This window comes from Urocitellus parryii, chromosome 1, assembly GCF_045843805.1.
Source record: "Urocitellus parryii isolate mUroPar1 chromosome 1, mUroPar1.hap1, whole genome shotgun sequence".
NCBI lineage: Eukaryota > Metazoa > Chordata > Mammalia > Rodentia > Sciuridae > Urocitellus > Urocitellus parryii.
Genome location: NC_135531.1, coordinates 187,704,946 through 187,722,090, shown reverse-complemented (window position 1 = coordinate 187,722,090; position 17,145 = coordinate 187,704,946). Strand labels below are relative to the sequence as shown.

The following is a 17,145-nucleotide window of genomic DNA, read 5'->3' as shown; positions in this document are numbered from 1 at the left end:
CTCTGTTCAGGTGTATGAATTTTATTAAGTGTCTATATCACAGTAACAAACTGAGAGTGTGCAGGTCAGTTTTAGTTCATAAATGACAATATGTTTTCAAAATCTAGAGAATTTACCTTAAAACCTTGTTGCATTTTTTTAAAAAACATACATCATATCTTGCAATCAGATTTAGTAATTTTGATGTTACGTTTCCTCAATATCTCAATCAGCCAGAGTCAAGCAGAGGATGCCTCAATAGACAGTTCATGATTACTGTAGTGACCTCAGTCTCTACTACTCATTGTCTCACACTCAATCTATTTCACTCCTTTGCATCAATGGGTCTTTTCCTATCTTGAGATTATTCCCCACACTATCCAAAGAAAAAGTTGATGGCAGAATGAACTGAGGTAGCTTCATTCCTTTTTTTCTGAGATTTTTCAGGGTGATCCATTTATACATTTATTCAACACACTGACACTGAGTGCCTGTGTGTGTAGAACTGTCCTAGATTTATGTTGGATGTACACATGGGTAATAAATATGCTTCATCTTGGCCCCTGAGGAAGGCCACAGTGTACTCATAAGATGGACAAGCTGATGCCACAATATGACATGATACCTAATAAAATGCTATGGGAATTCAGGGAAGAGCTGATCCCATAAGAGTGGGTAGAATAGGCAAGGCAGCCTACTGGCCTTCCAGAGGAGTGATCTAATGCTTGGTCTGAAGGACCATGAGGACTGAGCCTTGGAGAAAAAAGAGGGTGCTGTAAAGTTGGGGAACAGTCTGTGAAAAGCAAAAGGAACTATTGAATTTGCACAAAATGGGCCAGTATAGTCAGAATAGGATGTACAAGGAGATATACAGGGGCTCTGACAGCATTGGCCACACATGATGGACCAAGAGGAGGGGAGTATAGAATCCATGGGGCCACCTGGGTAGTACCAAGTAGGGGGAAGCTCTGAATGGAGGGGATGTTGGCATTGATGGAAAGAACTTGAGGGTAGATAAGCAGAGATCTGAGAAGATGATGCACACTATCCTGAGAATCCAGCCTAAAGCAGAGACCTCCAGTGGGTGGCGCTGGGTGAGACAGAAAGACACCTGGCTTCTCTTTTTTATCTCCAGCAGTGACACAAGATGACTTCTAACAGATCTCCATTGGTTGGCCTTCAACAGAGAAAGGAGAGCAAAAGTGAAAGAGCAGCCAAGTCCCCTTCCCATTCTGCACTCCAGGAACCAGATGCCTACTCAAGAGAGGAGCAAGGGGGCTTGTCATTCAATACAAGAGGAAAGGTTCAAATTGCTTTCCAAGACCAAAAATGACTGAGACCCATAAGATCTTCACCGAGTTTCATTAAAGATTAAGAAGACAGTTTGATGGTGTGGTAGAAAGTGGAAAAATGGCAAATAGAAAAAAAATACATAAAAAATGATTCCGTGTTTGGATTTTATTGGCTACAGATGTTTTAATAAACTGGATACAGAGAGTTGAGCCAAGATTCAGCTCAGTCTGAAGGACTTGTGTCTGATCCTGGACTCCAAAGCCAGATGAAGATGATTTGAGGATTGAGAGAGGTCAGAATAAACCATGGGAGGCCGAGAATGTGTTGTCCCAGCAAGTGACAGCAGTGCAGTAACATCTGTTGATCAGCAGGTCATCCGCAGGTGAGCTCAGACTCCAAGCTAGAGACAGGCCAGGTGTCTTATCCTGGTTGGACTTCTGGAGGCTTGGATACATGACAAAGGACATCACAGAAAATTGGCACAAGTCAGGCAAGTCTTGGGGTTGTGGAGCCAGGCACACTGATTCTTCCCACCTGTTGGTGGGAAGGTACAGGTGAGAGGAGCCTCCATGGGTGCATGTCCTTCTAAATGTAGACAGGCTCCCTTCTTATGTTCACTGTGACCTCAGATACATTGGGGTCCATGTGTTCATTATACTTCCTCTTATTTTCAATTACTGTAAATGAATTTCTGCAGAATCGCCAAGAACCGGGAAGATTTACAGCAGATTAACTTTCATTTAGTTTAACGAAATTGTCTCAATGCATAAATCCAAGGCTGCCTCACACTCATGAATTTTTATAGCTGCTGCTTGGTAGACAACCCTTTTTCTCTTTTCATTCTTCCCCCGCCCCTGTCACTTCCTCTTCTGCTGGGTGCTCCCTGAGTCTGCCTGGGTGCGGTACCACTCTACCACTGTCAGACTCCTTCCAGCCAGGAGATGAAAGCTTCCAGAGAGCTGTGTAAAATGTATTTATGGCATCTCTGAAAATACTCCTGTTTAGTCATAAATACATATAAATGAAGCATGACAAGCAATTTGCTGCATGGGAGCTGATATTAATGACTTGACATATTCATACCTACTTAATGTGATCACATTTTTTTTTCTTGGCCAGTGACATATTCTGGTCCAAAATATCTCATATTAGGAATATCTTCTTTTCTTATATTAAGAGGAAAGCATCTTTCCAAGTTTTCATATTTCGCTCATGTATACCTAGGGGCTCATTTCTTTGTGGCTACTGCAAACCTTACTGTGAGAAGCACAGGACTATGAGAGGAATCTTCAGTGATTCAATTCAATAAAATTTCATGATCTGCCTGTTTCTGTTAGATGCTGGAGTTGGATAGAACATGACTCAGAAGACTCCACGCTGAATTCTCAGTCTCATGAGGGGCTGGCTGTAGCACAGCCATATCCAGGGTTAAGTCTGAGATATGAACCTCAACTTTCTAATGCTACTTTCCTGCAAAATTATTGTAGATGCTTTCAGAACACCTCTGGGAACTATAGCTGCTATAATGAAAATACACTGGGTTAAGAGAGAGAAATAATGGGGGAAATAGGATATTGATGCTCTTATGTTAGTCAACTTTTTCAACACTATGACCAAAAGACTTCACAGAACAATTTTAGAGCAGGAAAAGTTTATTTGGGGCTCTTCGTTGCCGCATCCGGCCTCAGGAACCGAGTCCGGCGAGGGACGTTGAGGTTAAAGAAAAAAAAAAATCACAGGACACCAAGGTTCTTCATCCAGGAGGAGGCATGTGCGCGCTTTATTGCCAAATTTGCTCCCCTTAAATATCTTTTGTAACAGCTGGGGAAATGACTCAAAAGCGAGGAGGGAGGAGTAATAACTGCGTCCTTGGGTTACCGTCATCGTCCCCTATCAGGAGGCTCCGAACAGGTCAAGATGTTCCCAAAAAGGCACATATGTCTGAGGCAGATAAACATGAAACTGCAAGCCTGCGTCACGACCCTGTGAGCTGGCCACTTTGACATGCAGAACAAGAAATTCGGGGCTGAGCCCCAGGGGCCAGGGAAGGCCTGCTACCAGCACTTCGTTTCAAAGATCTCCATCCATAATCAGCCAACTCCCTTGCTCTGGGCCTCAGGTGAGGCAGAACATCAAGGTACAAGGGTGTGTTGGAAGAAAGCAGCTTGGGACAGGGTCATCGGGAAACAGAGAGGACTGCTCATCAGGAACAAAAATATAGCCAAAGGCTCACTAGCTACGCCCTAACTGCCTATAATTACCATCCAATTAATCCACTGAAGTGGATTGATACACTGATTGGATTAAGGCTCTCCTAACTCAATCACTTTCACCTTTAAACTTTCTTGCATTATCTCACACATGAGCTCTCACAGAATACCTCATATCCAAACCAGAACAGCTCTCTTCCTTGATTTCTTTTCATTTTCTCAGAAGGGCCCTGTCTAAAGCAATGACTTCATAAAGAATCCAAAGCTCTGAGGTTACTATCTGAGGAGGTAAGTGCCAAGATGATAAGGGAGGCTTTGAATAAAATTTATGACACATGCACTTTTGACATAAGGTATGATCAGGTTATCAGGATATGACCTCATTGTAAATTGAGGAGCATCTGTACTGCAAATTAAATGATGCAGCAGCAGTCAGGTATAGGGATGATTGAGGTATCTGAGATTGGAGATAGGGAACCATGGCTGTGAATGCCATTCATTCATGAGGTGACATGGCTGAAATGGAATAAAGTATACAGAGGGGAAGTGACTCAACCTGAAGAATTGTAGGGCAATGTGTCCAAGAAAAGACAGAGGGAAGGCACAGATGTGATACCAGCATTGCACCTGGTTGCTCAGTGATGCAAATTTCCATTTGATTCCGTCTCTCATTCCATCCTCAGGATACAGTTTTCTCTTCTATAATTTATTGGCTATTTTACCTGAAACACAGATGACTTAGAGATTTAAAGTTAGTAAGAATATTTGGACTTTACTTTCTATAATTCTGTGGGGGAAAAAAAAGACCTAGAAGAACAAACACCAAATTGTTAACTTTGCCCCTGAGACTCTGAGGATTTCATAAGAATTTGAGAAAAGAATCCCATGAATTATTTCTTCCTCTGGACTAAGCCAATGTGTCCAGCCAAGACATTTTTTGAACACACTAGGAATAAAACAAAGCTTCTCTTGAGATAGTCATAAATAAATTTCATTTTTATTCTCAGGATGAGAAAGCACAATGGAAATTTTTCTCACGGGGTCCAGAGACACCTCTGCTTCTCCAGCTGTTTATATGAAGTTGATTTATCTCAGTGAACATGCATTCTCCATGTGCCTGGTGTTGGGTGCTTTGATCTTCTTGCAGTGAGTTTCAGGTGGGAGAAAAGCCTTCCTGCTTAAGCAAGGAACAGGCCTGGATGGGTGATTTTGGTTGAAATCTGGAATATAATGGGTATTAGAAGGTGGGGAAGAGAAGGGGCCTCTGTAGCACAACATGTGACATGAAAAAAAGGAAAACCAGAGCTGTTGCATTCTGGCAGGATTATATTTTTAACTTTGATGCTGACAAGATAAATTAAGCATACTCTCTCTACCAGCAGAATTCCCAGTGGCTGATCCTTACCATGAAAAACAATCTGTAGCCCTATGGCCAATCACAATTCCTTGACATACAGCATATGCTCTTGCTTTGCTTCTTTTACAGTATGAACTTTGTAGATTATTGTTGTTGTTATCTAGAATTAAGGGTTTTATTTATTAAAAATATAGTTCTGTTTTATAAATAGTTGTGTTAAGGTTGTATTCCTATTAGATTATAAACTGCTAGAGGGCCATGACTTACTCATCTCCTCTCATACCTGTGCATCCATAGCATTTGACAGTATTATATACAGCCCAGGATTTAATGGTATGGCTCAGATGTGAAAGAAGCATGATCTAGGGTTAAGACATTAGCAACAATAACTAAAAACACGTTAACCATAAAGTCACAATTTACTAAATAGTAGACATTCAAATATCATTATAAATGAGATGACATAGTTTGAAGGTAGTAAACTAGGCAGGAAATAAGGGTTTGATAGGCACCTATAGTCCTGTCCTCTCTGGTTGTGTGACCTTGTGTAGCTGCCAGGACCTTTCTGAAACTTGGTTTCCTTATCTAGAAGTGAGGACACTCAACAGCTACAACAGGGCATTATTGGTAAGATGTAATTTTTTTTAAATTTTTTTTTATTGGTTGTTCAAAACATTACAAAGCTCTTGACATATCATATTTCATACATTAGATTCAAGTTGGTTATGAACTCCCAATTTGACCCCATATACAGATTGCAAAATCACATCGGTTACACATCCACATTTTTACATAATGCCCTATTAGTAACTGTTGTATTCTGCTACCTTTCCTATCCTCTACTATCCCCCCTCCCCTCCCCTCCCATCTTCTCTCTCTACCCCATCTACTGTAATTCATTTCTCTCCTTGTTTATTTTCCCGTTCCCCTCACAACCTCTTATGTGTAATTTTGTATAACAGTGAGGGTCTCCCTCCATTACCATGGAATTTCCCTTTTCTCTCCCCAATTGCATGACAAGAAGGGAATAAGTTAATACAGAATTCCCCCGACCATGGAGGATATATTCTAAGACCTCAGTGGATGACTTAAACTGGATAGTACTGAACCTAATAGGAAGTCTGTTTTTTTCTCTGCATACATACTTATGAGAAAAATTAATTTAGAAATTAGGCACAGTAAGACATTAGCAACAATAATTAAAATTGAAATAGAGCAAAGATTGGTATAATTATATATTATATATAATTATATATTAGATATATGTAATTATAACAAAAGTTATACAAATGTGGTCTCTCTCAAAGTATCTTACTGTACTTTCACCTTTTCATTTAAATAAAGTGCCTTTTGGTTTCTCTTTGGCATATCTGAATTACCAGCATTGGTTCTCCTGCACTTTGGCACTATTATTAAATACAATAAGGGTCACATGAACACAAGCCTGTGGTATAATAATACCAATCTAATAACTGAGAAGGTTACTGTGTAGTGACTAATGGCCAGGAGCATATGCAGAGTTATTTCCTGGGTGGGACAGAATAAGACAGTGCAATATTTCTTCTTCATGCTTCTCAGAGTGGTGCATAATTTAAAACCAATGAATTGTGTATTTCTGAAATTTTCTATCTAATATTTTCAGACTGTGGATGACTAATGGTAACAAATTCTGAGAGCAAAACCACATGTAAGAGGGACTACTATATTTGAAATTTAACAATGGATCTGAGGCAGAAAAACATGTTAACCGTAAAGTCACAATTTACTAAATGGTAGACATTAAAATATCATTATAAATGAGGTGACATAGTTTGAAGGTAGTAAACTAGGCAGGAAATAAGGGTTTGATGGGCACCCAGGCATATGTCCTACTTTGAATTTGTCACTTTCTACTTGTAACTTAATTAGAATCCTGTTTTCTCTGCTTGTCTACCACAATATTATGTACTCAATAAATGGTAGCATTAAAAATTTTTCATTAAAAAGAGATCACAAAGGCCAATTGCCTACTGTGGTTCCATAGGCTTTCTTTACTTTTACTTCCTGCTACAATTTGCAGAGATCTAGGCATGCCTTTTATTTCAATGTTAGTATCAATCACATTGATACCATCAGTGTAAGATTGTATCATATATTAGAATCTGAGCTCCTTGAAGGTAGCAATTTTTGCCTGATTGACGTAAATCTATGTCTAGGATCTAGAATATATATGGCTTATTTTGTATGCTCAAAAACTATTGAATGAATGCATGGAAGGATGAATGAATGAATGAGTGGGCACCCCTACATTCTTCAGCCAATTGCAGCAGCTCCTCGGGAGGCTAAAGCAGCTTGGGTTAGGTGTTGGTGGTTGTTGATGAGATGAATGAAGCTTGGCTGTCCTCCGATGTGACTGTCTCTTGCAGTTGAGTTAATTCAATACCTGAGGCATCTTCTGGCGATTATGTCAAAATAGCTAGTTTCCCAGGAAGACAGGCAGGACTCATAAATCTGCTCAATGCATTCTCTCTGTCTTTAACAACAACAAAAAATTCATTTGGAGGTAAAATGTCCTGAAGGTGCCTTCAGTAATATGCATCACAGGAAGAGAGAGGGCCAAACAGTCACCTCCACACCGGGAACCATATTTCATTGCTAGTTAGTGTCAAACATTATCTCATTTGTCAACAATGCACTGGGGAAAAATACTATAAGGCAGACACTGTGGAACAGGCTGTTTTAACTAGAGGAGCTTGTGTTTTCAGAAAGAAGAGGCTGGATAGCAGCGGGTATGTTCATCACTTCCTGCCAAATGGGAATTCAATAGGACCTGTGCTCAGAATCAGCCTCAGATAAGGGGAGGCTGGCAACTCATTGGTCTGCTCTTTCCAATGATAGCAAACAGTTGCACTTAAGCTACTCTTAAATAAAGACCAGGGTAGGCTCAGAAAACATGGGCTTTCAAAGGAATTGTACATCCTTGGGTCAGATATAACTGAAAACCACAACAAAACAAAATTGAACTGTGCTGGGAAATCGGTAATGGACCTCATTATACAAAGGGTTTAAGTAAGGTCAGTAAGGATAAATTCAGCACTCATAGGATGAAGGCTTATTTTTAAAGAGGACACAGGTAGAGGGCATGAGTATTCTTTTGACTATCAGGAAGGGCAAGCTGGTGTGCCTTTTTTCACCTTCATTAAAATTTTCTATGCCAATCTCAATCATGCTCCACTGTATGGGAATTTAAGCAGTAGATTGTCAAATTCCATAAAAAATCTGATTGAGTTTTTTTAATATATCTCTTATTTATTTGTTTATTTTTTATTTTTTTATGTGATGCTAAGGATCAAACCCAGTGCCTCACCCATGTGAGGCAAGTAATCTATCGCTGAACCACAGCCTCAGCCCCCTGATTGAGTTTTTGATTAATCTTGAATTTAATTACAGGTTAATTTGAATGCTTCCATTGTCATATTTATTCTTCTAGAATTTTACAAGTTTTAATTATAAAGATTTTGATCCTGCAGAAGTAATTTTGTTACAAACACTGACCTAGCGATCCATCAGACTATACTTTCCAGAGGGTTAGCCATTTATTCAAACACCATGTTTTGATCAGTCAGTCTTTTTCTAACTTGTTTGGCTTAGCATCATACCTTACATGAAATTTTAACTTATTTTTGGACTTTCTTTTCCATTTTGTGGATGTGTTTCTTCAAATCATGCACAAACATTATGCATATAATCATTACACCTTACAATGTTTAATATCATCTCTTTAGAATTATTCTGAGTATACTTTCATATTTACTTTTCTGTATAAACTTTCAAATTATCTGTTTCTGCTACCTCCCCATGTTCTAAAATATCAATGTAACTAATACAAATTTGTAGACTTGTAGAAAGGATTTTGAGTTTTATATGGATTTTATTTATAGGTTTAAAGAGTTTTGACAGCTTTATAATGTTGACTTTTCACCTCAAAAATACAATTTATCTTTCTAGTCATTAAAACATGTATATTTTTTATAATTTTCCCCTAGCATTTACAAATTTTCTTCACAGAGCACTAGCACATTTCTTTTTAATAGTAATATTTTCATTCTTTGTTACTATTATAATTACAGTCTTTTTCTCATTATGTTTTCTAAGTGGTTGATCTTTTTAAAGTGAAAGGCTGCTGAATTTTATGTGTTCATTTTGTAATCACCCACTTTGCTGGGTTCTTCTTGGTTCTTAATTGTGTTCAGCTAATTCTCTTGGGTTTTCTAGCAATGCTGTATTCTCTTTGTCAAATGACAGGAATTTTGAATCCTTTCCAATTTTATGCTTCATATTTATTTCTCTTATCTACATGTACTGGCTACAATCTCCAGAATGAAGATAAAAATGGAGGGGAAAAAATTAACCTTGTTTTACTCCTGATTTTAATAATGCTGCTTTTAGTGTTTAATCATCAAGCATGTTTTTGGTTTAATCTCTTTCGACTTTATTAAAATTTTTATTTTCAAGTTACAATTAGGAATGGGTATTGAATTTTGTTAAAAGCATCTGTCTAATGGCCACAGAGAGTCTCTAGATTCCTGTTAATGTCCTTCAAAATTCCTTGTTAATACATTATTTAGGACATCTACAGCACTTGTTAATGAATTTTGTCTGTGTCTTATATCATTGTGCTATTTTTGTTATATTTTTATGTTCACAGTATGATTATTTTATAAATATAATTTGGTAACTATTTGGTCTTTGTGTTCTGGAAAACTTTTGAAAGCACTTAAGAGATGTACTAGCCGAAGGTTGACGGGCAGAGTTCATCTGGTACCTGGTAAGGTCTGGTATCATCTATCATGTTTCTCTGTACATTATGATTCCTGTAAATTTATAGCTAAATATAAAGACTTCATCAAATTTACTTTTAATTTAATTTTTTCAGACTACTTCTTAAGAGTTGTAAGTTCTTAAGATTTTTCTTTTAAGATATTAGTAGTTATTGTTTACATCTATTAATTTATTAGGGATTGTAAATTGTCAATATGTCTTCCATCATTTGTTCCTTGGTTATTTCATGGAAGACTTTTATTAAAAGAAACTTTCTTTTATTAATATTTGATTATTTTGAGATATGATTCTATAGGAAAGGCAGGATAAATGTTTAATTCTTGATTCCTCTTTCTGAAAATAATAAGTTGTTTCCTTAGCATCCTTCAAAGTATAGCAATGAGAGAATTCAATTTTTTAATTGTTGTTTTGTTTTTGAATCTTTATGGACTCCAGACTAAAGATGTGCTTCAATTCTTTACAGTTATTAACCTAATTAGCATTCATATTTTCTCATCTGTGGGGAGTAGGAATTGTTGAGCTTGGTTCATGAGTCCTTTTCTCATGGACTTTGTAGTAATTGATCTTTCCTGTTTTCTGATGGGAAAAATGTTATAAATTGTTAGTGTTAATGGACCAGACCAAAGGCAAACTTGTTGGATCAGCTCAACACGGCTTTAATTTGGAACAGAGTGATGCCTCTGATGGACCAATTTTCCTGGAGGAAAATGAACCATCTGCCAAAAGTGGGGGTAGGAGGAAGTTAGGCTTACATAGGTTACACTGAGAGGTGACACAAATGAGCTTGTCAGCTTGGGCTATCTTTACTGGACCAGATGGAGGGTGTAGGGTCAGTGGGTGTGGGGTCAGTGGTCAGTACCTGAGATTTATCTTTACTGGGCCGGATGGAGGGTATGGGGTCAGTATCTGGGAAATAATTCATTTAGGGTGTGATCAATGCTTTGGATGCTTCCCAGAAACTATCATTTCAGACTTGATGGGTATCTCCTCCTTGTGGCCTGTTTTGTCATGGGAAAAGACCAAGTGACTCCCTCATTCCTTCTCCCTGGGCCATATTATTTTGGGATTTGTCTTTTTCCGTATCCAACAATAACTTCAAATATATATATATATATATATATATATATTTGCTTCAGATATGGAATATAAAACCACTTTTTCAAAGATTCCGGATTTACCTTAGCATACTCTGCTCTGGGCATCGGCGTATTTACTCACTTAATTCATTAGATTTTAGGCCTTTTCAGTGGATAGAGTTATTTTCCTTTGCTTCTACTGAAGGGTAAGTCTATTTTGAACATTTTGAGAAACCATCTGTCTTTCAAGTATTTGCACCATTTTAGATTCCAACAGGCAGTGTGGAACGGGGCCAGTTTCTTCACATCCCCACCAATGCACGGCATTGCTTATGAACTACTTTGTGGGCTTATACTAACATTTGAAAATATAATAATTAAGCATCATTATTATTGATTGTGTTTATTTCACACCATTATATACATAACAATATAATAATTACACTAATAGCAAAGAGGTTTAAGTGTGGGTGGATATGTGGCAATTATTTCTACCCTTAGGGTATATCCCACAGAGAATTAAGATTCAAAAGTTGAATTTTTAAAGTCACTCAGAATAATATCTTTATAGTGCAGTGGCACACATCTGTAATTCTGGAGACTTGGGATACTGAGGCAGGAGGATTGCAAATTCAAGTCCAGTCTTAGCAATTTAGTGAGACCCTGTTGGGAGCCAGCGACCGCACCCTGAATATGGCGCTGGTCTCTGCTTCTGCTTCGTTAGCGGTTAGAGTTGTTAGAAGTAAACAACTCCTTGTAAGGCTGTGGGGCTGGGCTCTGGCCTGCTTCCGCTGCGCTGTACCTATTAGACTTTCCCGCGTGGTACTAATTCATTGGCGGGGCTGGGTACTTAAGCTAGGGCAGACCGACCGCTCGCTCTCTTGTTCCTGTTTTCTCATCATGCTTCAAGGGTCCTGAATAAACTGCTGAAAGAAGAATCCTGTGTCGTGTTTCCCTTGCTGGTGAGGGGTCGTGACAAGACCCTGTCACAAAATAAAAAATAAAACTGTCTGGGGATGCAGCTCAGTGGTAGAACACTCCTGGGTTTAATACCCCCCACTGCAAACAGCAACAACAGAAACCTAAAGCCCAGAATCTATCTTTCTCAATAGTTAGGCTATTAAATGTCTATTCAGATTGGAGTCATTTCTTTAATTTATGTTTTATTTGTAGGGATGGCTTTTAAATTTAACCATGTTAAAAGGAATCAATTACTTTTACTTTTGATAATAAAGTCACATGTAAAAATGGTTATATTAGAAGACAAGTAGTTTTCCTTCACACTATGAGTATTAGTTTCTTTTTTTTAAAATGTTTTATTGTCACTATTTTAACAGCTAAAATATGTCTTGTACCTTTTTTTTTCCTAATGGTTATCTTTATATATGTATATAAAGTTATAGTGCACTAACTTTTGGGTTCTGGGCATCTGGAGCAGTGAGAAAATCACTTTGGGTTTTTTTTTAAGTATGGAGCTAGTGATAGTTTGTTAGATTAGCCACAAGAGACTGATGGATGGCTGTTTTTCTTTGTAGCCATGATGTATATTGCCATGGATGTGCCTGTGTAAGACCTGGTGCTAACAGATGTTTTCATTTTTCTTTGCCTATACCTGAAAGTAAGACTATATTGAACATTTGAGGAACCATCTGTCTTTCAAGTATCTGTAGCACTTTCCATTCCAACTGGCAACGTATGATGCATCCACTTGCTTCACAGCCCCGTCAACACGTGCCATCATTTTTCCTGTTCGATTTTAGCCTCCTTGGTGGATATATTTCATGGTGACATTGATTTGCATTTTCTTAATCACTAATGATATTGAGCATATTTTTGTGTGTCTACTGCTGATTTGTATTATTTTCTTTTGAATATTATCAATTGAAATAATTTGTTCAGATTTTAATTGGGTTATTTTTGTTTTGGAGTTGTAAAGTTTCATTAAAGATTATAAACATTCTCTCTCTCTCTCTCTCTCTCTCTCTCTCTATATATATATATATATATATATATATATATATATATAGTGTATATACATATTTCTCCCATTCTGTGGGTTGTCTTTTCACTTTCTTGATAGAGTCTTAGGAAATACAAAGTTATTTAGCTTGGGTAAAATCCAGTTTATCTATTAATTCTTTAGTTGCTTATGCTTTTGGTGAAACCTTTTAAGAAATCATCACTTAAATTACCATAATGAGAATCCTACATTTATTGAAAAAACTACATTTCCCAATTTAATTGTATTGAGTATAAATAGGAGGCTTTGTTTTCTTCTCTCGGTGCTATTCCATCATCTGCATGTCTATCCTTATGCATTCTGTGCTATCTGGACTATCGCTTGGTAGTCAGCTTTGAAATTGTACAATGTGATTTTTATTTTTTTTATTTTTCTTTTTTTTTATTGGTCATTCATAACATTACATAGTTCTTAATACATCATATTACATGGTTTGATTCAAGTGGATTATGAACTCCCGCTTTTACCCCGTATACAAATTGCTGTATCACATCAGTTACCCTTCCATTGATTGACATATTGCCTTTCTAGTGTCTGATGTATTCTGCTGTCTGTCCTATTCTCTACTATCCCCCCTCCCCTCCCCTCCCCTCCCCTCCCCTTTTCTCTCTCTACCCCTTCTACTGTAAATCATGTCTTCCATTTGTATTCTCTTGACTTACCCCTCCTTACCTCTTATATGACATTTTGTATAACCCTGAGGATCGCCTTCCATTTCCATGCAATTTCCCTTCTCACTCCCTTTCCCTCCCACCTCTCATCCCTGTTTACTGTAAATATTCTTCTCAAGCTCTTCGTCCCTACCCTGTCCTTGTTTACACCCCTTATATCAAAGGAGTCATTTGGTATTTGTTTTTTAAAGATTGACTAGCTTCACTTAGCATAATCTGCTCTAATGCCATCCATTTCCCTCCAAATTCTATAATTTTGTCATTTTTTAATGCAGAGTAATACTCCATAGTGTATAAATGCCACATTTTTTTTATCCATTCATCTATTGAAGGGCATCTAGGCTGGTTCCACAGTCTTGCTATCGTGAATTGAGCTGCTATGAACATCGATGTAGCAGTGTCCCTGTAGCATGCTCTTGTTAGGGCTTTAGGGAATAGACCGAGAAGGGGAATAGCTGGGTCAAATGGTGGTTCCATTCCCAGCTTTCCGAGAAATCTCCATACTGCTTTCCAAATTGGCTGCACCAATTTGCAGTCCCACCAGCAATGAACAAGAGTGCCCTTTTCCCCGCATCCTCTCCAGCACTTACTGTTGTTTGACTTCCTAATGGCTGCCAGTCTTACTGGAGTGAGATGGTATCTTAGGGTGGTTTTGATTTGCATTTCTCTGACTGCTAGCGATGGTGAGCATTTTTTCATGTACTTGTTGATTGATTGTATGTCCTCCTCTGAGAAGTGTCTGTTCAGGTCCTTGGACCATTTATTGATTGGGTTATTTGTTATCTTATTGTCTAATTTTTTGAGTTCTTTGTATATTCTGGTTATTAGGGCTCTATCTGAAGTGTGTGGAGTAAAGATTTGTTCCCAGGATGTAGGCTCCCTATTTATCTCTCTTATTGTTTCTTTTGCTGAGAAAAAACTTTTTAGTTTGAGTAAGTCCCATTTGTTGATTCTATTTGTTAACTCTAGCGCTATGGGTGTCCTATTGAGGAATTTGGAGCCCGATCCCACAGCGTGTAGATCATAACCAACTTTTTCTTCTATCAGATGCCGTGTCTCTGATTTAATATCAAGCTCCTTGATCCATTTTGAGTTAACTTTTGTGCACGGCGAGAGATAGGGATTCAGATTCATTTTGGTGCAAATGGATTTCCAGTTTTCCCAGCACCATTTGTTGAAGATGCTATCCTTCCTCCATTGCATGCTTTTAGCCCCTTTATCAAAAATAAGATAGTTGTAGTTTTGTGGATTGGTTACTGTGTCCTCTATTCTGTACCATTGGTCCACCCGCCTGTTTTGGTACCAGTACCATGCTGTTTTTGTTACTATTGCTCTGTAGTATAGTTTGAAGTCTGGTATTGCTATACCGCCTGATTCACACTTCCTGCTTAGTATTGTTTTTGCTATTCTGGGTCTTTTATTATTCCATATGAATTTCATGATTCTTTTATCTATTTCTACAAGATATGCTGTTGGGATTTTGATTGGCATTGCATTGAACTTATAGAGAACTTTTGGTAATATCGCCATTTTGATGATGTTAGTTCTGCCTATCCATGAGCAGGGTATGTTTTTCCATCTTCTAAGGTCTTCTTCTATGTCTTTCTTTAGGGTTCTGTAATTTTCATTGTATAAATCTTTCACCTCTTTTGTTAGGTTGATTCCCAAGTATTTTATTTTTTGGGGGGATATTGTGAATGGAGTAGTTGTCCTCATTTCCGTTTCAGAGGATTTGTCGCTGATATACAGGAATGCCTTTGATTTATGCGTGTTGATCTTATATCCTGCCACTTTGCTGAATTCATTTATTAGCTCTAATAGCTTCTTTGTAGACCCTTTTGGGTCTGCTAGGTATAGAATCATATCATCTGCAAATAGTGATAATTTAAGTTCTTCTTTTCCTATTTTTATGCCTTTAATTTCTTTTGACTGTCTAATTGCTCTGGCCAGTGTTTCGAGGACTATGTTGAACAGAAGTGGTGAGAGAGGGCATCCCTGTCTTGTACCAGATCTTAGAGGGAATGCCTTCAATTTTTCTCCATTCAGAATGATGCTGGCCTGTGGCTTATCATAGATTGCTTTTACAATGTTGAGGTATGATCCTGTTATCCCTAATTTTTCTAGCGTTTTGAACATAAAGGGATGCTGTACTTTGTCGAATGCTTTTTCTGCATCTATTGAGATGATCATATGGTTCTTATTTTTAAGTCTATTGATGTGGTGAATAACATTTATTGATTTCCGTATATTAAACCAGCCTTGCATCCCAGGGATGAATCCTACTTGATCATGATGTATAATTTTTTTGATATGTATTTGAATCCGATTCGCCAGAATTTTATTGAGGATTTTTGCATCAAGGTTCATTAGAGATATTGGTCTGTAGTTTTCTTTCTTTGAAGTGTCTTTGTCTGGTTTCAGAATCAGGGTGATGTTGGCCTCATAGAATGAATTTGGAAGTTCTCCCTCTTTTTCTATTTCCTGAAATAGCTTGAAAAGTATTGGTGTTAGTTCCTCTTTAAAGGTTTTGTAAAACTCTGCTGTATACCCATCCGGTCCTGGGCTTTTCTTAGTTGGTAGTCTTTTGATGGTTTCTTCTATTTCCTCTATTGTTATTGGTCTGTTTAGGTTGTCTATATCCTCCTGGCTCAATCTGGGCAGATCATAGGACTCAAGGAATTTATCTATGCCTTCACTATCTTCTATTTTATTGGAGTATAAGGATTCAAAGTAATTTCTGATTATCTTCTGTATTTCTGAAGTGTCTGTTGTGATATTGCCTTTTTCATCCCGTATGCTAGTAATTTGGGTTCTCTCTCTTCTTCTCTTCGTTAGCATGGCTAAGGGTCTGTCAATTTTATTTATTTTTTCAAAGAACCAGCTTTTAGTTTTGTCAATTTTTTCAATTGTTTCTTTTGTTTCAATTTCATTAATTTCAGCTCTGATTTTAATTATTTCTTGCCTTCTACTTCTTTTGCTGTTGTTTTGCTCTTCTTTTTCTAGGATTTTGAGATGAAGTATGAGATCATTTATTTGTTGGTTTTTTCTTTTTTTGAGGAATGAACTCCAAGCAATGAATTTTCCTCTTAGAACTGCTTTCAATGTGTCCCATAGATTCCGATATGTTGTGTCTGTGTTTTCATTTAACTCTAGGAATTTTTTAATTTCCTCCTTGATGTCTTCTAAAACCCATTGATCACTCAGCAACCTATTGTTCATTCTCCAGGTGATGCTTGCTTTTTCCTTTCTTCTTTTATCATTGATTTTCAGTTTCATTCCATTATGATCAGATAAGATGCATGGTATTATCTCTACCCCTTTGTATTGTCTAAGAGTTGCCCTGTGACATAGTATATGGTCTATTTTTGAGAAGGTTCCATGTGCTGCTGAGAAAAAAGTGTAGCTACTTGATGTTGGGTGGTATAGTCTATATATGTCAATTAAGTCTAGGTTGTTAATTGTGTTATTGAGTTCTATAGTTTCCTTATTTAACTTTTGTTTGGAAGATCTGTCCAGTGGTGAGAGAGGTGTGTTGAAGTCTCCCATGATTATTGTATGTTGGTCTATTAGACTCTTGAACTTGAGAAGAGTTTGCTTGATGAATACAGCTGCACCATTATTTGGGGCATATATATTTATGATTGTTATGTCTTGTTGGTGTATGGTTCCCTTGAGCAGTATGAAGTGTCCTTCTATATCCCTTTTGATTAGCTTTGGC

The 17,145-nt window shown here is 37.5% G+C and overlaps 1 long non-coding RNA gene across 1 annotated transcript in view; it reads left to right on the top strand.

The window, feature by feature from the left end:
* LOC113182751 (uncharacterized) overlaps window positions 1-17,145 on the top strand; it is a 176,922-nt gene that overhangs the window by 116,826 nt on the left and 42,951 nt on the right. The gene's annotated exons all lie outside the window — the stretch shown is intronic.